The sequence below is a fragment of the Lampris incognitus genome, chromosome 10 (genome assembly GCF_029633865.1).
Source record: "Lampris incognitus isolate fLamInc1 chromosome 10, fLamInc1.hap2, whole genome shotgun sequence".
Taxonomy (NCBI): Eukaryota; Metazoa; Chordata; class Actinopteri; order Lampriformes; family Lampridae; genus Lampris; species Lampris incognitus.
Window position 1 is genome coordinate 39,179,150 of NC_079220.1, and position 22,826 is coordinate 39,201,975.

General features: G+C 42.7%; 1 protein-coding gene across 2 annotated transcripts in view; it reads left to right on the forward strand.

Moving 5' to 3' along the window:
* dus1l (dihydrouridine synthase 1-like (S. cerevisiae)) overlaps positions 1-22,826 on the forward strand; it is a 199,516-nt gene that overhangs the window by 80,539 nt on the left and 96,151 nt on the right. The gene's annotated exons all lie outside the window — the stretch shown is intronic.

Below are 22,826 nucleotides of genomic sequence, written 5' to 3' on the forward strand. Positions count from 1 at the left end.
TGCTCCAGGCAGGGTCTGTGGTCCCTGTGGCAACCGGACAAAGCAGACCAAGCCTTCCCAACCAATCCAGCACCAGTTCTCCCAGTCAGACACCCTTGACACACCTCCCCGCTCTCCACACGACAACATCAAAAACACCAGTCAACGCCAGGTGAGGTCACCGCCAGACCGCCCTTGGTGTTATCGGAACAGCCGGTCTGCATGGCCTACCAGTTAGCTTAGCCTGTCCCTGCCCCACTTCCGTGTCTGACAGGATGTGCGTCGTGCTTCAAGAGAGGGGCATGCTAATAATATTAAATGGCCGAATGCCGTGGTAAGAGAGGATTGGCCCAATTTATCATTCCTCATCAACTCTCCATCAAATATAAAAAAAATTTTTTTTTTTGAAATAAGACAATATGGCACCGGGGTATGGTAGCCTCGGTTCTGCACTCTCTTGTAGTTTTTCAGTTTTTCTTTGTTTAGGTTCCAGTGCCCACTGATTACATACAGCAGGGAAGAACTTTTAAGCCCCCAAATATTCACTGGACAAACTGAACAGACTTTTTTTTTTGTACAGACTTTAACTGAACGTTTTAACAAAAGTCTTGCTGAGCTTTTAGCTGAGGGAGCTCTGTGCGGGCTCTGGCGGAGATGCCAATGAGGGAAGCGAGCTGGCACACTCGTTAAACTGTGACAGTGTGGGTTTTAAACTGTACTCCATTCAATCCATCTGGCGAATGTCTGTTCTCTGGCCAACAAGATGGACAAACTGCTACTCCTAAACAGATAAAACTTGGACTTTTCCAAATCTACCACCCTGTGCCTCACTGAAACCTGGCTTAGTGAGAACATAGTGAAAAGTACACTTCATCTGTTGCAGTTCCAACTCCTCCAAGTGGACCACGAAACGGAGCTATCGGGAAAAACGGTGATGGGGGCGGCAAGTGCTTCTAGATAAATGAATGTTAGTGTACGGTTTTGAGGTGTACAACCTCACAGTGTTGAGGAAATCAAAAAGCCCTCACTTAGAGACCTTTTTCACTGACTGTAGACCATTTTATTCACTGTGGGGAATTTTCATCATTTATTCTGGTCGGTGTCTATATCCTACCCCAGGCATGTGTTAAAGAGATGATAAAACACATGGCTGATCAAATTACAGATATGGAGCGCAAATATCCAGACTCCTTTCTCGTTATCCTTGGGGATTTTTATCAGAACAAACCTCAGCCACAGACTGCCAAAATACAGACAGTGTATTCAACTTCCCACCAGGGGCAAGAACACTCTGGATCATTGCTACACAGTATTAAAGGATGCCTATCACTCTATCCCCCATACAGCCCTGGGACTCTCTGATCACTGTCTGATTCATCTTCTCCCGACCTACAGGCAAAAACTAAAATCTGCAAAGCCTGTGGTTAAAACTGTGAGGAAATGGACCATTGAGTCAAAATTGGAGCTCCAGGCCTGCCTTGACTGCACTGACTGGAGTGTTTTTGAGGCTGCATCTAAATGACCTGGACATTGTTGCTGACACTGTGACATCTTACATCAGCTTTTGTGTGCGTGTGCCCACCAACACTTTCTGTACCTTCAACAACAATAAGCCCTGATTCACAGCAAAGCTCAGGCAGCTTTGTCAGGCTAAAGAGGAAGCCTACAGGAGTGGAGATAGGATCCGGTACAAACAAGCCAGAAACACATTCACAAAGGAGTTCAGAGTGGCAAAAAGGTGTGACACTAAAAAGTTGAAAAACGGGTTTTCTGCCAATGACCCAGCATCAGTCTGGAGAGGTTTGAAAGGCATTACCAGCTACAGGAGACCGTCCCCCCACACTGTATGGAACCGTCAACTGGCTGATGATGGGTTTTACTGCAGGTTTGATAAGCACACTTTCACACCCCTCACTCTCCCCGGCCACAACTGCCCCCTGCCAGCCCCTTTCCCCTCCCTACCAAATCTCCACCCACACTTTGGATGTGGGTTGAGGACATGGACCAGCTCTTCCAGAGACAGAAGACCAGGGAGGTACCGGGCCCGGATGGCATGTCACCCTTCTGTCTGAAAGTCTGTGCTGACCAGCTGGCCCCCATTTTCACACTGATCTTTAACAGATTATTGGAGAGTGTGAAGTCCCCTCCTGCTTCAAGTTCTCCACTATCATCCCGGCCCCCAAGAAAACCCCATAACAAAGGATTAGATGACTACAGGCCCATTGCCTTAACGTCTGCGATCATGAAATCTTTTGAGAGGCTGATGTTAGCACACTTGAAGGAAATCACAGGCCCTCTGCTCGACTCCCTGCAGTTTGCCTACCGAGCAAACAGGTCAGTGGAGGATGCAGTCAACTTGGTATTACACTACATCTTCTTTCACCTTGACTCTCCAGGAACACATGCAAGGGTCCTGTTTGTACACTTCAGCTCACCATTCTACACCATCATCCCAGATATCCTCCACTCCAAACTCATCCTGCTCACAGTACAAGCCCCCATTTGCCAGTGAATTAAAAACTTCCTGATAGACAGGAGGCAGCAGGTGAGGCTGGGGAAAATCACATCCAGCACCTGGAAAATCAGGACTGGCGCACCCCCCCCCTCCCAAGGGATTTGTTCTCCCCCTTCTACTCTTCTCCTTCTACACAAATGACTGCATCTCAGGAGACCCGTCTGTCAAACTCCTGAAATTTGTGGATGACATCGGACCCATCTGTTAAACTGCTGAAGTTTGCGGACGACATAATTTGCCTTATTTGGGATGGTGACGAGTCTGCATATAGATGGGAGGTTGAACAGCTGGCCCTCTGGTGCTGCCATAACAACCTGGAGGTGAACCTGGAGTGAACTTAAGGAGGAGCCCCCTAACACTGTCCCCCTCACCATACTCCACAGCACGATGTCTGTGGTAAAAACCTACAGATTTCTTGGGTTCCACAATCTCCCAGGACCTAAGGTGGGCATCCAACAAACACAATCGTCAAAAAGGCCCAGCAGAGGATGTACTTTCTATGTCAGCTCAGGAAGTTCAACCTGCCTCAGGAACTGCTGATTCAGTTTTGCTCTGCAATAATCCAGTCTGTTGTCCGCACATCCATCACTCTCTGGTTTGGATCGGCCACCAAACAGGACAGGGACAGTCTACAATGGACAGTTAAGTCTGCAGAGAAAATCATTGGTGCCAACCTGCCCTTCATTCAGGACTTATGCATCTCCAGAGTCAGGAAAAGGGCAGGCAACATCACTGCAGATCCATCACACCCTGGTCACAACCTGTTCCAACTTATCCCCTCTGGCAGGCACTATAGAGCACTGTACCCCAAAACAACCAGGTATAAAATCAGTTTCTTTCCGCGGGCTGTTATTCACAGGGGTTAAAGTGGGATATGGTAAGTCGGGGATCTCTGTATTAGAGAGGTGGGCAGATACCAGGTGGAAGATAGCTAGTTAGCTAGCTAGCTAACGTTACGTTTGCTAACGTTAGTTGCTTGAATGAAAATCACAGCAGAGCTAGACAAAACTATTGGAAATACTATTGGAAATACACTGAAGATACTCACTCTTTATGCCCCCCAATCCAAGATAATAGTGCAGGTAGCAGGTTGACGCTCTCTCGAGTCTTGTCTGCCTGGTGCGGTGAACTGACCCTGACCCGTGAGTGTGAAGCCAGTCTCTTTTGATGTCAAATCTGGTGAAGCCAGACAGCAGGCAGGTGCGGGTCATGTGAGGATGCGATATCATTCAAACTTTTAGAAAAAGTAAAGTAGTATAAAAATAGAAGAACGACTTTATTTGCGATTTATTTTGTGATGCTTGTGAATTGGCTGTATCATGTTTTTTGTTTTAAATTGTACTGTGAGAAAAAGGTTGAAATTACTCCTGTCTACAGAGTGCCGGATCTCAGCTCCGGTTGACTTGGGGGAGGGGGGGAAGTGCCGGTGTCGGGATCTGGGTAGCTCTGGCCCACTTTAATCACTGGTTATTCAAAGGAACGCTTAACATTGTCAAATAAATCTAACCATGTCGTATATAGGATTGGGCATTGAGAACCGGTTCCGGTTCCAAAATCCCGATTCCGAAGGAATCATTAAGAAATTCAAATTTCGATTTTGCTTATTGGTTCCTAAATACATTTTACTCGTGCTACAGTTAGTTTCAGTTTCCATGGTGGGGGCATGCAGCATCTGTAGCTTCCGCCTCCGCAAGTTAAATGTGAGCCATCATGGACCAGAGCAAGCGGTGGTCGAAAGTGTGGCTTCATTTTGTCTTGGAAAATGAAGGGTTGGCACGGTGCAAAGCCTGTGGCAAAATTATTTTGTGCAAGGGAGGATAGGATGCACAACAAATATGGCCAAACACCTTCGCCTACATGGTATACAAATTAACCTGTGTACCGTGTTTGACACATTGTGCCGGTCTCCATCTCCTGCCTCGGCGTCCTTCTCAGCCAACCCTGAGCAAACAGCAAGCAGCACCTCATCGCAATTGGGTACGTGAAAATTAATAACATTTGTCTTATTTGCAGCAGTGAGACAGCAAACAACTTATACATGAGTGAATTGCTATAAACCGTATGCAAATTCTGAAATGTGTTTTTTCTGTGCTGAATGCTGGCGTATGCAGGCTGAGAAGGCAGATATGCAAATTTTTCTAAACAAGAACTGTTTCCAATTTAAGGAGTTTAATACCTGGTAGTCCGGACCAGGTTGAGACTGTCTTTAATTCTTCATCTTCATGTATGAAGATAGTTGTTTTAAATGTAAATATAAGAATGAGACATTCACACGAATGATCCGTTCTTAAAACAGAATGGCTTGTATTAAGTTTTTTTCAAATAATTTTTTTCTTCTGTGAAATAAGCATGTGACCTGTTTTGACTCCGCCTCTCAAAGAACCAGAATCGAGAATCGTTAAGAACTGGAATCGAAAAGCAGAATTGGAATCAGAATCATTCAAATCCAAATGATACCCAACCCTAGTTGTATATACTGTACATTGTACATATCCTGGTACACTCTGTCATGTTCATCTACCTCAGGTAGTATGTATGTAAGTAACCTGCTAACATTTAATTCAGTATATCTGATATATTCAATGGACCATTGCACTTTATTTTCTCTTATTTCGCTTGTATATAGTCAGTCCTTATGTATAAGATTGTTGTTGTTATTCTATGTTAAGTACACTGAGAGAGCCATGAAACCGGAGTCAAATTCCATGTGTGTGCAAGCTTACATGGGCAATAAAATCTGATTCTGATTCTGAAGTTTGATCCAAGAAATAAAATGTTATTCTATATTCTAGTATCATAGTTCAATCCATAGAATTATTGCCTTGCTCCCGCCACGCTACAGTGCAGATGCATTTACTCTTGCTCTCCGCTTTGCTCTTTGACTTTCCAAGTTTTCCTACTTTTTTGTTCCTTTTTGCTACTTCTCCACGAGCAGTATTTAAGAACTAGATTATTTTTAAAAGGGACAACGTTTTTCACGGAGTTTTCCGATTTCATCTCTTTTAAGAGAAGAGACTTGTCTGTCCATGGCACTGAGGCTGAAACATGAGTTCCGCTGCTCTTAAGAACGAGACTGGCTTTTTGTGGAGCTTGTTTTATAATTGGAGGCTTTGTTTTGCTTTGGGAAAAATGCCCCCCCCTCCTCCCTCCACTGAATACACCAGCTGTGCCATGCTCAGCCAGAAAAATCACAGAGCTCGAAAAACGAATCTATGCTCTACCAAAATACAAGAGGACAAAACAACTTATTGACATTCTCACTGCTGCTTCCCAAGCTGATGTCCCGGAACCAGCTCACGATCAGAACCAATGACATGAAATGCGTTGCGAAGTGGCTTTCAGGCACAATGAGCCCCACGCTGATGACAATGCGGACACTATTCCCAGTCGGATTCGAACCCGCTTGAGATCGACACCACAACGGATCTGGATATGTGCTTTTGGCTAAAGTGGGGAGCAAGACCAAAGACCTATTCTACCCCCCTGCAGTGTCAAGATCTGGACAGACGCTGTCCAGGGTAATAGAACAATCAGACACAGTACCACTAATGTCTTACCAGACATTCAGCTGGGGAACAGGTTTATTAATTTGGATGAGCTGCATGTCAGTGAGCACAATAGTAATGCCACAGCTAGCATTAGCAGTGCTAGCTCAGAAGCTAACGCCGAGACCCGTGCAGCCATGGCCTGTGATACAGCTAAGCCCTTGAGGAGCGTCTGTCGGTAAACAACAAATCAGTAGCCACTAAAGCTAATGTCACATCATCAAAAAAGACAGCAGCCTAGCAGAACATGAAGACTGTTGTGGTTCAGCCCCCTGCTCGGCCCTCTGGCTCCACCGTGAGGTCACAAATCACATCTCCATCATCTGTCTCTGAAACACCAGGCACGTCTGTGTGCGCTGATAGAGCATCGCGTAGACACAATCAACAACAACGCACCTGTCTACGATCTACAACCACCACACCTGCAAGTGATCAGCTCATCACCAATCTACAAGACCCCAGCCAATCCATTGTGTCATCGCCAGAATGTGCCTAAGCGACAGTCGGTAATGGTGTTTCCTTCGTGTCTTCTGGTGCCCTGTTTAATTCTGTTTTCCCTGTCTCCTCAAGAACCCCTCGAGCTCTGCCCTCTCCCACGGACCCTAACCTCTCAATTTGAACTCCCGGCTTTTGGATTTGGACCTCTAAAGGACTCACTCTCTCACAGATTATGGACCCTGGAAAACCACGCTCGTACTTCTCTTGGACTTCTCTCTTGGATCACGGACCACGGTCACCTTTGCCCGCATGCATATTTCATATATTGGACACGCCATTTACATACCGCACCACACGTAGCGTAAATACTTACACATAGCCTAGACACACAACCCGCTGGTCATCACACATAGTTTAGACACACATCCCACAAACAAGCCGAACAACGCAGCATACAAAATACACTTTATGCTTGTGTTTTTCCTTGTTTCATTTTGTTAAACTTTGTGAAACTGCAGACTTGTCGATTGTTATTGTTACTTGATTAAATTGGTGTCTATGTCTAGCAGGGCCAATGACCAGCATCTCGGTTTTATCCGAATTTAAAAGCAGGAAATTTAGTGACATCCAATTTTCACAGCAGCCAGGCAGGCTTCTAAATTAGTCATTTGATTACGATCATCAGCCCTTTTAGGCACATACAGCAGAGTATCATCTGCATAGCAAAGGACATTTTTTCCATGGCTACGTATATTTTTTTTCCCAAGAGGTGAAATATAGCGAGAAAATTAGAGGGCCAAGAACTGAACCCTGAGGTACATCATATTCAATGTCAGAAAATTTTGATGTAATATCATAGCAGACACAATGTGTTCTTCCAAATAAGTAGGATTTAAGACAAGAGAGAACTAAGCCAGAGACGAAAAAAATTACAAATTATTCTGTCTAATAGTCCACATTGATCAATGGTGTCAAAGGCTGCACTAAGGCACAGCAGTAGAAGCACAGAGTGGGAATCAGAGATGTTATGGCCTTTTCTAAAGCAATGCTATCGGGCCGTTTCTATCACCAAGATGAGTCTTAAGTTAACTTTACTTCAACGTTTCAATTCATTTGTCTTTGAGTTACTCACGGTAGTTGACTCGTCTTCCTGCCTTGTTGGTGCTTGCTTGAATGAATGATTGAACGAACGCGTGTGTGTTTGTAGCAGTGCAAATTCAGACTAATACCTACCAGCAGGTGGAAAATGCTGCCTAACAAAAAGGTATGTCGCGACAACCCAAAGTTTACAAAAGAAAGCAAAAAATAAAACTTAAACTTACTTTCCAAAACGAAATGAAATAATCGAAATAAGGTAAATCTCGTTGAAAACTGTCATCTTGGCGTCTTTCAGTTAGCCTAACGTGTGCACCTGTCTTTTCCTGGTGAGTGCTGATGATGTCATCCAGGGGTTCCCTAATATATTCTAAATCAGTGTCAGTGTCATATCTGACCACTAGAGGGTTGCATCCAGCTGACCTATCTTAAGGCTTCAATATGAATATATACATTTTATACTTTGGCTCCTACACACCAGCCCCTGTTGTTTCACGTGTAATGTAACAATAAACTAAACAAAAAACTATGGAGCCAGGTTACATAACAAGCAAGATGAAGTCTTAATTCTAGTCCTCTGGATCTATTTTCTGTTGGGTTTCTACAGATCTATTCTTCTAAGTTCTACATGTGTAATGCAAATGTCAAATGATGGTGTATGTGTGTGTAGTGTACTTGGCTTTGTCATTCTTTCTTCAGTTTGAGGCTTCGACCAGCAGGCAGACCTTGCCGATTGCTCATTCCAGTGTGCTAATCTTAGCCCTCAGAAGTACACTTCTAACATGTCCTTGAGTCTGCTCTAGCTTCAGGTGCTCTTCCCAGGAGCCACGAACCTCTGCGGGCGTTTGTGTCTGCCACCAACACAATATCTCCAGGTTTGAAGTTCCTTTTGGTGTGTGTCCACTTTTGCTTTGATTGTATTAGGGGCAGGTATTCCTTCACCCATCATGTCCAAAAGAGATTGGCTATGTATTGCACTTGTTTCCATCTGCGCCTGACTTGGATGTCATCCTTTTGGAACACTCCAGGTGGGAGGATAGCTGCACCTTAAGCTGTAGTAAGTGGTTGGGGGTGAGTGGTTCTAAATCATTCGGGTCACTTGAAGCTGTTGTCAGTGGACGGTTGTTGAGTATGGCTTCTACTTCACACATGACAGTTCCTAGGCTCTCATCATCAAGAGTTTGCTGCTTTGTGATGGATAGAAGGATTCTTTTGACCAAACGGATCAATCTTTCCCACACTCCACCATGGTGTGAACCGGCTGGTGGATTGAAGGTCCATTTTACTCCTTTTTGTAGGAGAGCATCCTCGATCCTACTCATATTCCATTATTTGAGTGCCCGTTTCAGTTCTTTTTCAGTAGCAATGAAATTTGTGCCATTATCAGACTGGATTTCCTTTACTTGGCCTCTCCTGCAAATGAAGCGCCTAAATGCATTTATGCATGAGTCTGTATCAAGGGATTGGGTTATCTCTACATGGACTGCTCTACTAGACAGACAGGTGAAGATGACTCCATAACGCTTGACCAGATTTTGTCCTCTCTTTACTTCAATAGGCCCGAAGTAATCAACACCTACATATGTGAAGGGAGGCAGCTCAGGTGTTAACATGGTCCTTAGGCAATTCTGCCATTTTCTGGTCACCCAGAGCGGAGTGGAGATGTTTGCATGTTACACATTGTGATATGATCCTTCTTGCGAGGGAGTTTGCGTAGGGGATCCAATATATTTGCCGAAGCTGAGACAGCATGTAGTTCCTACCACTGTGTCCTACTTGCTGATAGATGTTTTGGAGTAGCAGCTTGGAAACATGATGGTCTTTTGGCAAGAGTGCTGAACGCTTGGTCTCCTCTGGAATTGATGATCTGCTTAATCTTCCACCCACTCTGAGCAGGCCATTGTCTAGTCTAGGGTCTAACCTTAGGATTGAACTGTCCTTCTTGACAGTAAGGCCCTTTTCTAGACGTGCAATGTCTTCCTTGAATCCTTGCTGCTGACAGAAGCACACAACCTCGGTCTCAGCTTTTCTAATGTCCTCCAACAACAGATTGGATGCTGTGAGCGATGCTTTGAACTTGGTCATGTTTTCTTTAATCAGTTCATTCTGCTTGGTTTGATTTGATTCTTGAGATTGGAGTGTTCTAACCACTTCTTTCCTTCTCAGACTGAGCTTTTGTAGTAGCTGCTTGATCTTGAGAAACCAGGCGACTGCTCTGGTAAGAGTGTTCCAAGATGAGTAGTGGTGGATCAGAGTGCTGGTGCTGTTGTACTGTTCTTCCACAATTGCACTGACGGTTAGTCTCTCTCTTTTCACTTCCGGATCATCCAGGCTGATCGACACTGCTGAGAGAGGTAGTTTGGGCCATTCTTGTTAGGCTTGTCCATTTCTCCAGAGATGACATCCTGAGAGCGCTGCAGCAGTGAGACCGCAGGAGGCCAAATCAGCTGGATTGTCCTTGGTGTTGATGTATCGCCATTGCTTGACATCCGATGTTTCCCTGATGGCACTGACTCGGTTGGCAACGAAGGTCTGGAACCTTTTGGTTTCGTTCTTTATGTACTTTAAGACTGAAGTACTGTCACTCCAGAACACTGAACTGTCTAGTTGCATCTGTAGCTCTGTGGCTGTCATCCTTTCCATTCGAACAGCTAGGACAGCTGCTGTCAACTCCATCCTCGGTATGGTCATCTGTTTGAGAGGCCCTACCCTAGCTTTTGCCATCAGGAATGCCACACGCACTTCTCCTTGGGTGTTTGTGAGTCTTAAGTAAGACACAGTCCCGTAGCCCTTCTCACTTGCATTGCTGAAATGGTGTAGCTGTGCAGACTTGATCTCACCAAAGCTCGCAGGCTTGATACATCTGCTTATGTGGAAGTCTTCTATCATTTGAAGATCAGAGAGCCATCTTTGCCACAGTTGAATGTAGGTGTCCGGAACCTTGTCATCCCATCCATAATCCAGTCTGCATAGTCCTTGCAAGATGTACTTTGCCGTAAAGGTGAATGGTGCTATGAAGCCGAGTGGGTCAAACCCTGAACTGACGATGGATAAGACGCTTCTCCTGGTACAGGCTTGGTTGCTCTGTGAGATCTTGTACTTGAACAGGTCATCATCCACTCATCACTGGATTCCAAGGGCTTTTCAGTGGGAAGATCATCCAAGTCCAGGTCCAGACTTTTCACTTCCTTTGCTCTCTCATCCTTGGGAACAGAAGCTATGACTGCTCGGCTGTTACTTATCTATTTCATGAGATGAAATCCACCACGAGCACAAAGCACTCTAAGTTCCTTGCAGAGCTGTATGGCATGGTCTTCTGTAGGGAAGGATGTGAGACAATCATATACGTAGAAGTTGTTCTGGACAATATGACTGGCTTCTGTAGAAAAGTGGCCCTTGTTGTCTTCTACAGTTCTTTTGAGTGCATGGCTGGCACAACTGGATGAGGAAGTGGCTCCAAAGAGATGCACAGTCATCCTGTATTCAGCAAGGCTCTGGTCACAGTCACCTCCTGGCCACCATAGAAAGCGGAGAAAGTCTTTGTTCGATGGTCTGACTCTGACTTGATGGAACATGCCTGTCAACCATAAAGGCAACTGTGTCCTTCCTGAAGCGTAGTAAGACACATATGAGTGTGCTGGTCAGGTTGGGACCTTGGATGAGTTCATCGTTGAGTGATACTCCATGGTATGAGGCGGAACAGTCGAACACGACACAGATGATGGCCTTCTTTGGATGGTACGCGCTGTGGTATGGTATGTGCTACACTCTTCCGTCTTCTTTATCAGGCTCAGACTCTGCCACAGCCTCAGCATGACCCCTGTCTATGACGTTTTCCAGAAATGTTGTTTACTCCTTGTATAGTGTGTTTTTCCTGAACTTCCTCTGCAGACAGGATGCATGTTGTTGTACAACTTGACGGTTGTTGGGCATCCTTACGTTGTCATTCTTGAATGGCAGTGGCAGCTGATAGTGCCCATCCTCTAGTGTTGCTGCGTCCATGATGCTCATGAATCTTTTGTCCTCTTGGAACATCTCTGTCTTCTCATCATCAGCTCTTTCAGGGAAGTCGTGATTGAAATGCTGTACCAGTAAATCAGACAGGTTGCACTGTGCACAGATGTTTTCCCTTGCCTTGCTTGCTGTTCTGTCTGCCTTTGCATGTGCGGGACTGTTGGGTGCCTCAGCGAACACTCTTTGCAGGTCATCCTCTTCTGGCACCTTTTGCTGAGGTGCCCTCTTGTAAGGCAACCGAAACATATCCCTTGCAGGTCATCCTCTTCTGGCACATTTTGCTGAGGTGCCCTCTTGTAAGGCAACCAAAACATATCCCCTTTTGTTTAAGAAGATCTTCTCATCGTGGGTTATGTTACTGAATGTTCCACATGTGTCTAATCCGTGATTTCCATTGCAGTTGGAGAGTGAATGTTGTACTGCGAGTACTCGTAGTGGTGTGTGGTTCTTGAACTGTATTCCTGGAGGCCGCTGGTTCTGGTAATGCACTGTTGGAGGTCACTGTGGTCGCAAAGCTACTTCTTTTGTAAACTGCAGGAGTGGTGGACTGTGAGCTGGAAGCTCTGGTTGGTGTACTGTCCTTCTTGTGTGCAACATCTTGCAAATCACCAAACAATGGATCTATGGCTATGTTTGCATGTTTCAATAAACTCAACCAAATGTCAGAGCTGGGCTCTTTTGTTGGTATGTTCATAGTAGTCGTAAGTGGTTGTTCTCCACCTCCACCTTAGTCTAAATGGAAGCGTAGATATCACACACTTCATGCTGGTTGCATGATTCATTTCTTCCAGTGCTTCGATACCCAGCATTGTGTTGTAGCAGCCACGCAAGAACAGTGAGTACGAGTGCAATGCTTTGCCGTCCTCTGGCTTTATGGGGTTCCAGTTCAAAGCCTTCTCCCGGTATGCATTGGCAATGAGGACATTGTTTCCGTAATGGCTTTGTAGGAGTCTTTTGGCTTCTCTGTAGCCTCTTTGTGGTTTCATGTGTAAACAGCTTTTTACAAGAGCTTGTGCTTGGCCCTCAGTAAGCTGCTCTAAAAAGAGTAGCCTATCACGATTGTTACTTGTTCTATCCTTATACTGTGTTCAAATGTTCTAATAATGCTCAGGTAGTCTAGTGGCTCTCCTCTAAAAACAGGGATGTCTCTGGAAGGTAAACTTGCTACTTTGTGCTCTTTGACCAGCATGTCTGTAATCCTATTCTGCTTCTCCATAACACTAACTAAATCACTTTCAGCAGTTTTAAAACAAGAGCAGTTCCTATGTGCTGTACTGCCTCTATCCTTGGTGATTGGTTGTCTAATCCTTGGCTCTTCTCTCTTTTTTCCTGTGACCAACATGGAAGTGTACCTGGGGCTGTCTTGATGAGAAGGTGGTCCCTCCTCGCTCTTTCTGTGCCTTTACTGGCACAAAGTCATCTTCATCACCGTATTCCTCCACATCATCCTCATAATCGGTGACATCATCGTCGTCATCATCATCATCATTATCAGCGACATCATCATCATCATTCTTAATCAGGGGAGCTGCTTTCTGTTGAGCTGAGCCGAAATATCCATTCATTTTATCAAATGTGCTCATATAACGTGTCACTTCACTCAGATTGCTATATGTGTCAAGAAGAGGTTCTATTCGATTTATTTTACTGGTTATTTGAGCGAGTGTTGCCTTTTTGGTGCTTGCTTGAATGAATGAGTGAACAAACATGTGTGTGTGTTTGTAGCAGTACAAATTGAGGCTAATACCTAGCAGCAGGTGGAAAATGCTGCCTAACAAAAAAGTATGTCATGACAACCCAAAGTTTACAAAAGAACAAAACTTGACCTTCCTTTCCAAAACGAAATGAAATAATCGAAATAAGGTAAATCTCATTGAAAAACTGTGTCAGCTTGGCGTCTTTCAGGTAGCCTAATGTGTGCACCTGTCTTTTCCTGGCGAGTGCTGATGACATCAACCAGGGGTTCCCTAATATATCCTAAATCAGTGTCAGTGTTAATCTCAAACATCATAAAGACTCTGCAAATGTTAACATTCTTTCCACCCCGTTAACTGATCACAAGGCTGTACAAATTCATATATCTTTACTGCCCTCTACTGGCAATTGCTCACAGAATTCATACTGGAAACTTAACAGTTCTGTTTGGTGTCATGAAGCAGTTCAACTCAAGGTTAAATAATTAATACAAATCTTCTGGAATGAGGCCCAGGCTGATTGTGTATATGGAAGTAAATGGGGGCTTCTAAAATTTGAAGGGGGATACATTTTTTAGGAAGTACTGTAGTAATCTTGCGATGGGTAAAAGGTATGAGGAAGAAAAGCTGATTTCCATGATTACTGCCTTATCCTCTATTTTTCCTGATAAATTGTCCTCAGAAGAAAAAGATACACTGTTTGAATATCAGAAAAAATTGGACCAGCTCTATCACTCTAAAGCTAAAGGGGCCTTTGTACGGTCTAGGAAGCATTGGCTGGAAGAAGAGGAACGGAACTCGGCATATTTCTTTAGGTTAGAAAAATCCCAGTTCAAAAGTAATACCATTCATCAACTTAGGATAGAGAACATAATTTGTGATGATGCGAAGCAGATTGCCAACTTTTGTTCCAATTTCTATAAGAATCTATATGGTTCTGAATATTGTGATGATAGTACTGTCTCTTTTTTTAGATAATTTGGCTGACACTAATCCAATCACCACTGCTGACAAAGATTTTTGTGATTGTCCAATCTCTCTTAAGGAAATAGTGGACTCAATTAATAGTCTGAAGAACAACAAATCCCCTGGTGTAGATGGTTTTACTTCAGGGTTCTATAAATCTTTCTCCGAGGAACTGTCTCCCTTTTTGTTGGAGGTATTTTGTGAGAGTATTGCCAAAGGTGTTGTCCCTCCCACTTTAACACGGCTTAATAACCCTTATTCCTAAACCCAAAAAAGACTTGCTACTTGTTGATAATTGGTGCCTGATTAGCCTTCTAAATAATGATTACAAAATTTTCGCCATTGTTTTTGCTAAATGCATTAAAACTGTTTTTGATGATATCATAGATGAAACTCAGTCTGGTTTTATGAGGAATAGGTATATCTCTAACAACATTAGACTTGTACTTGATATATTAGATTACCCAGAGTTGGTTAATACTGAAAGTTTCATCCTTTTCCTGGACTTTTACAAAGCCTTCGATTCAGTTGAACACACATTTATCTTTAAATCACTCAACAAATTTGGTTTTGGTAATTTTTTTTTTCCAGAGCAATTACAACATTGTACACTAATGGATATAGCGTGATTAAATTGAAAAGTGGTACATCCCCCAGATTTGAGTTACAACGTGGCATAGGTCAGGGCTGCCCCATCAGTCCTTATTTTATATATACAGATATTTAGATATATATACACTACCGTTCAAAAGTTTGGGATCACATTGAAATGTCCATATTTTTGAAGGAAAAGCACTGTACTGTTCAATGAAGATAACTTTAAACTAGTCTTAACTTTAAAGAAATACACTCTATACATTGCTAATGTGGTAAATGACTATTCTAGCTGCAAATGTCTGGTTTTTGGTGCAATATCTACATAGGTGTATAGAGGCCCATTTCAAGCAACTATCACTCCAGTGTTCTAATGGTACAATGTGTTTGCTCATTGGCTCAGAAGGCTAATTGATGATTAGAAAACCCTTGTGCAATCATGTTCACACATCTGAAAACAGTTTAGCTCGTTACAGAAGCTACAAAACTGACCTTCCTTTGAGCAGATTGAGTTTCTGGAGCATCACATTTGTGGGGTCAATTAAACGCTCAAAATGGCCAGAAAAAGATAACTTTCATCTGAAACTCGACAGTCTATTCTTGTTCTTAGAAATGAAGGCTATTCCATGCGAGAAATTGCTAAGAAATTGAAGATTTCCTACACCGGTGTGTACTACTCCCTTCAGAGGACAGCACAAACAGGCTCTAACCAGAGTAGAAAAAGAAGTGGGAGGCCGCGTTGCACAACTGAGCAAGAAGATAAGTACATTAGAGTCTCTAGTTTGAGAAACAGACGCCTCACAGGTCCCCAACTGGCATCTTCATTAAATAGTACCCGCAAAACACCAGTGTCAACATCTACAGTGAAGAGGCGGCTGCGGGATTCTGGGCTTCAGGGCAGAGTGGCAAAGAAAAAGCCATATCTGAGACTGACCAATAAAAGAAAAAGATTAAGATGGGCAAAAGAACACAGACATTGGACAGAGGAAGACTGGAAAAAAGTGTTGTGGACGGATGAATCCAAGTTTGAGGTGTTTGGATCACAAAGAAGAACGTTTGTGAGACGCAGAACAAATGAAAAGATGCTGGAAGAATGCCTGACGCCATCTGTTAAGCATGGTGGAGGTAATGTGATGGTCTGGGGTTGCTTTGGTGCTGGTAAGGTGGGAGATTTGTACAGGGTAAAAGGGATTCTGAATAAGGAAGGCTATCACTCCATTTTGCAACGCCATGCCATACCCAGTGGACAGCGCTTGATTGGAGCCAATTTCATCCTACAACAGGACAATGACCCTAAACACACCTCCAAATTGTGCAAGAACTATTTAGAGCAGAAGCAGGCAGCTGGTATTCTATCGGTAATGGAGTGGCCAGCGCAGTCACCAGATCTGAACCCCATTGAGCTGTTGTGGGAGCAGCTTGACCGTATGGTACGCAAGAAGTGCCCATCCAACCAATCCAACTTGTGGGAGCTGCTTCTGGAAGCGTGGGGTGCAATTTCTCCAGATTACCTCAACAAATTAACAGCTAGAATGCCAAAGGTCTGCAATGCTGTAATTGCTGCAAATGGAGGATTCTTTGACGAAAGCAAAGTTTGATGTAAAAAAAATCTTATTTCAAATACAAATCATTATTTCTAACCTTGTCAATGTCTTGACTCTATTTTCTATTCATTTCACAACATATGGTGGTGAATAAGTGTGACTTTTCATGGAAAACACAAAATTGTTTGGGTGATCCCAAACTTTTGAACGGTAGTGTACGTTTTTATTTTATATGGAACAATATAGATATTTGTTACGGAAGGATATCTATATTCTTTGACAATTGGTTTAGGAATGGTATTGTACTTGTTAGTCAACTTTTCAACCTGGAGGGGTTGCCCTTTGATTATCGAGAATTTATTTGTTATTATAAGATACCTGTGAGCCCTAAACAATTTGCTATTGTTTTTGATGCCATTCCGTCTGGTATTAGCATGCTCTATAGGGGTTATACCTTTCCACCTTCTGCTGTGACCCCTTCGCTTGACCCAGTAGACACACCTATAGGGAAATTGTGTTTTTCATCAGCTGCCTGTAAAAGTTAAAAAAAAATCCACACTTTATTCCAAGCTGATTGTATCTCTGTTCCATATGTAATTGCAATCTGGAATGCGTTTGGTCAGGATTTATGTTGGGAAAAAATGTTGGTCTCTTCCCAATAGATATCTACTGGTTAACAAAGTCAAGAGAAATTTCTTTTAAGATAATTCATCGATGTTATCCTGTTTAGTCATTTTTAGTAAGATTTAAAAAAGATATTGATCTTGTTTGTACTTTCTGTAACATGTACCCAGAGACGGTATTCCGTCTGTTTTGGACTTGTGAACACACTCGACTGTGGCAAGGCATTTGTCGTTGCATTTTGGACTGTCTCTATGATGCTTTTGTACTTTGCTTTAAGGAGGTATTGTTTGGTTTTACGAATTATAGGAGGGAATTTGAAAGTGAATTCTATTTATGTAATCTAATCATATTGCTGGCCAAATTTTATATTCATAAATGTAAAGTGTTGAAAATTAAACCCTCTTTTTATAGTTTTACAATTGAAGCAGAATCCTACCTTAGAACATTGTCTCCCTCATGTAATAAGAAAGCTGTGAAAACTGTTAGTTTATGCTCCAAATTTAACATATTTTTATAACTGTAGCCTACATTTGATCTTTTTTTACATTGCGCTTTTTTATTTTGATTGTGTCATACATTGTTTGTAACCCCTGGTGTTTTTTTTTTGGTTTTGTTTTTTGTTTTTTGTTTTTATTTGCAGTTGTTATTGTAGTAATCAACTGGTACTACTGTTATCTATATTGTATTTCTGATGTTGAAATTGAATTAATAAAACATTTTTAAAAAACAAATAAATCAATGTCAGTGTTATATCTGACCACTAGAAGGTTGCAACCAGCTGACCTATCTTAAGGCTTCAATATAAATATATACATTTTATACTTTGGCCCCTACAAGAGTCTATAGCTAGTAGAAGATTGTTCACCACTCTGGTCAGAGCAATTTCAGTGGCGTGTCAGGCCTCGAAAGCCTATTAAATTTGTTCATATAGAAAGTTTTCTGCTATTTGGGTCAAAATTTGTCGATACACAACTCTCTGTAGTACTTTAGAAAAGAATGGAAGATTATAGAGACTGGTCAATAGTTATTAAGAGGCCCTGGATCAATGTGCGGTTTCTTAAGCAGAGATTTGGCCACAGTTGTCATTAAACTGCTGGGAACAATGCCAGTAATAAGTGATAGATTAACAATGTCTAGCATTGTAGGGACCAGGAAAGGCCAAGGCCTTTAAAAAGTTTGACTGGTAAATGGTCAAGTAGGCAAGTAGTTGGTTTAGAAGCTGACACGAGCGTAGTCAAAGTATCAAGAGAGATTCTCAAAAGCTGTAATAACAGGGACTAATTTTATAGATATGAATTTGGTAAGACAGGATCTACAGGAGTAGCTGGAATTGAAGAATAAATGTTGCTTAAAACCAACAGATAAATACTTATTCATACCCTCAGCCATTTCACTCTTAAACTCCAATAGAAAAAGGTAATATCAGCTCGTGCACTCAACCATGTTTGTTTTTTACTTTGTTTTAATTAATTCTATAATGTATATGTGCTATGTTTTTACATGTTTTTTTTATTTGCCTTGAGTGTTTTTAACTTGCATCATATCTATCAAACTGCTGCACAACCAGTTGCTCCTCAGGAGACAAATAAGGTTCTGTTGCTACTACTGCTACAATCATATCTGCACAAGGCTTGTCCTACCATTCTTATGCTAATGACACCCATCTCTACCTTTCCTCTCTGCAAAAGACACTGAGGTGTCAGTGAGGGTTGCTGCTTGCCTTGCTGACAAATCTGCTTGAATGGCTGAACGTCACTATAGCTCAGTTTGTTAAAAACAGTGCTGCTTTTAATCCTTATCAAATCCTCCATCTTCAGGAACATATCGATCAGTCTCTGTATATTGATGATCATGACTGGTTCTACGAGCAACCTTGGAGTGACAGTTGATGGTTGTCTCCCATTCGTGCCACTTTACTTTGTATAACATCCAAAAAATTAGATCTTACCAAACTGAACTTGCTCCCCAGCTCCTGGTCCAGGCTCTAGTTAGCTCTTGGTTACAGTTGTGTAATGCAGGCGGCATGGTGGCCCAGCGGTTAGCACTGTTACCTCACAGCAAGAAGGTCCTGGGTTCAAACCACAAGCTGTCCCAGGTCCTTTATTTGTGGAGTTTGCATGTTCACCCCATGTCAGCATGGGTTTCCTCTGGGTGCTCCAGTTTCCTCCCACCATCAAAAAGACATGCGTGTTAGGGTTAATATTCCTGCCTCTGTCCCTGAATAAGGCAATAGGAAAAAGAACTGAAGTTGGTCCCCCGGCGCTGGACCACAGCTGCCCACTGCTCCTATACAATAAAATGGGTTAAATGTCATCCTTCCATCCATCCATTATCTGAACCGCTTATCCTGCTCTCAGGGTGACGGGGATGCTGGAGCCTATTCCAGCAGTCATTGGGCGGCATGGGTTAAATGCAGAAAACAAATTTCATTGTAACTGAACAAGTGTACAATGACAAAATAAAATGGCTTTCCTTCTTTCTTTCTTTCTTTCTTTCTTTCTTTCTTCTCACTGGTCTCTAAGCCCATGCAATCCAAATGCTGCTAAGAATCCGGAAATATGCTGCACACTTGATTTTCTTCCATGATCCACACATTGTTGCCCTCTTTGTATGCTTACATGGATCCCTGCTGCTGTCCACAAAGCTCAAAACCTTGCTGTTGGTGTTCCGTACAGTCATACAGTTGAAAGAACTGCAGTGATATACAAACCCCAATTCCAATGAAGTTGGGACGTTGTGTAAAACGTGAATAAAAACAGAATACAATGATTTGCAAATCCTTTTCGACCTATATTCAATTGAATACACTACAAAGACAAGATATTTAATATTCAAACTGATAAACTTTATTGTTTTTTTGCAAATATTCACTCATTTTAAATTTGATGCCTGCAACACGTTCCAAAAAAGCTGGGACAGGGGCAACAAAAGACTGGGAAAGTTGGGAATGCTAAAAAAAAACCTGTTTGGAACATTCCACAGGTGAACAGGTTAATTGGAAACAGGTTAGTGTCATGATTGGGTATAAAATGAGCATCCCCGAAAGGCTCAGTTGTTCACAAGCAAGGACGGGGTGAGGTTCACCACTTTGTGAACAACTGCGCAACTGAGCAAATAGTCCAACAGTTTAAGAACAACGTTTCTCAACGTACAATTGCAAGGAATTTAGGGATTTCATCATCTACAGTCCATAATATCATCAAAAGATTCAGAGAATCTGGAGAAATCTCTGCACGTAAGTGGCAAGGCCGAAAACCAACATTGAATGCCCGTGACCTTCAATCCCTCAAGCAGCACTGCATTAAAAACCGACATCATTCTGTAAAGGATATTACCACGTGGGCTCAGGAACACTTAGGAAAACCATCGTCAGTTAACACAGTTCGTTGCTACATCTACAAGTGCAAGTTAAAACTCTACCATGCAAAGCGAAAGCCATATATAAACAACACCCAGAAACGCCGCCGGCTCCTCTGGGCCCGAGCTCATCTGAGATGGACTGACGCAAAGTGGAAAAGTGTGCTGTGGTCTGATGAGTCCACATTTCAGATTGTTTTTGGAAATCATGGACGTCGTGTCCTCCGGGCTAAAGAGGAAAAGGACCATCCAGATTGTTATCAGCGCAAAGTTCAAAAGTCAGCATCTGTGATGGTATGGGGGTGTGTTAGTTCCCATGGCATGGGTAACTTGCACATTTGTGAAGGCACCATTAATGCTGAAAGGTACATACATAGTACAGGTTTTGCAGCAACATATGCTGCCATCCAAGCGATGTCTTTTTCAGGGATGTCCCTGCTTATTTCAGCAAGACAATGCCAAGCCACATTCTGCACGTGTTACAACAGCGTGGCTTCATAGTAAAAGAGTGCGGATACTAGACTGGCCTGCCTGCAGTCCAGACCTGTCTCCCATTGAAAATGTGTGGCGCATTATGAAGCGCAAAATACGACAATGGAGACCCCGGACTGTTGAGCAACTGAAGTCGTACATCAAGCAAGACTGGGAAAGAATTCCACCTACAAAGCTTCAACAATTAGTGTCCTCAGTTCCCAAACGCTTATTTAGTGTTGTTAAAAGGAAAGGTGATGGAACACAGTGGTAAACATGCCCCTGTCCCAGCTTTTTTGGAACATGTTGCAGGCATCAAATTCAAAGTGAGTGAATATTTGCAAAAAAATGATAAAGTTTATCAAATTGAACATTAAATATCTTGTCTTTGTAGTGTATTCAATTGAATATCGGTCGAAAAGGATTTGCAAATCATTGTATTCTGTTTTTATTTACATTTTACACAATGTCCCAACTTCCTTGCAATTGGGGTTTGTAGAACACTTTGTTAAAAGAAACACTCAACGGTAGGGATAGTGCTCAACAAATAAGGAGCAAAATAAACTCAGAAAATTTACACTTGACTAACTGGATATATATATATATATATATATATATATATATATATACACTACCGTTCAAAAGTTTGGGATCACATTGAAATGTCCATATTTTTGAAGGAAAAGCACTGTACTGTTCAATGAAGATAACTTTAAACTAGTCTTAACTTTAAAGAAATACACTCTATACATTGCTAATGTGGTAAATGACTATTCTAGCTGCAAATGTCTGGTTTTTGGTGCAATATCTACATAGGTGTATAGAGGCCCATTTCAAGCAACTATCACTCCAGGGTTCTAATGGTACAATGTGTTTGCTCATTGGCTCAGAAGGCTAATTGATGATTAGAAACCCCTTGTGCAATCATGTTCACACATCTGAAAACAGTTTAGCTCGTTACAGAAGCTACAAAACTGACCTTCCTTTGAGCAGATTGAGTTTCTGGAGCATCACATTTGTGGGGTCAATTAAACGCTCAAAATGGCCAGAAAAAGATAACTTTCATCTGAAACTCGACAGTCTATTCTTGTTCTTAGAAATGAAGGCTATTCCATGCGAGAAATTGCTAAGAAATTGAAGATTTCCTACACCGGTGTGTACTACTCCCTTCAGAGGACAGCACAAACAGGCTCTAACCAGAGTAGAAAAAGAAGTGGGAGGCCGCGTTGCACAACTGAGCAAGAAGATAAGTACATTAGAGTCTCTAGTTTGAGAAACAGACGCCTCACAGGTCCCCAACTGGCATCTTCATTAAATAGTACCCGCAAAACACCAGTGTCAACATCTACAGTGAAGAGGCGGCTGCGGGATTCTGGGCTTCAGGGCAGAGTGGCAAAGAAAAAGCCATATCTGAGACTGACCAATAAAAGAAAAAGATTAAGATGGGCAAAAGAACACAGACATTGGACAGAGGAAGACTGGAAAAAAGTGTTGTGGACGGATGAATCCAAGTTTGAGGTGTTTGGATCACAAAGAAGAACGTTTGTGAGACGCAGAACAAATGAAAAGATGCTGGAAGAATGCCTGACGCCATCTGTTAAGCATGGTGGAGGTAATGTGATGGTCTGGGGTTGCTTTGGTGCTGGTAAGGTGGGAGATTTGTACAGGGTAAAAGGGATTCTGAATAAGGAAGGCTATCACTCCATTTTGCAACGCCATGCCATACCCAGTGGACAGCGCTTGATTGGAGCCAATTTCATCCTACAACAGGACAATGACCCTAAACACACCTCCAAATTGTGCAAGAACTATTTAGAGCAGAAGCAGGCAGCTGGTATTCTATCGGTAATGGAGTGGCCAGCGCAGTCACCAGATCTGAACCCCATTGAGCTGTTGTGGGAGCAGCTTGACCGTATGGTACGCAAGAAGTGCCCATCCAACCAATCCAACTTGTGGGAGCTGCTTCTGGAAGCGTGGGGTGCAATTTCTC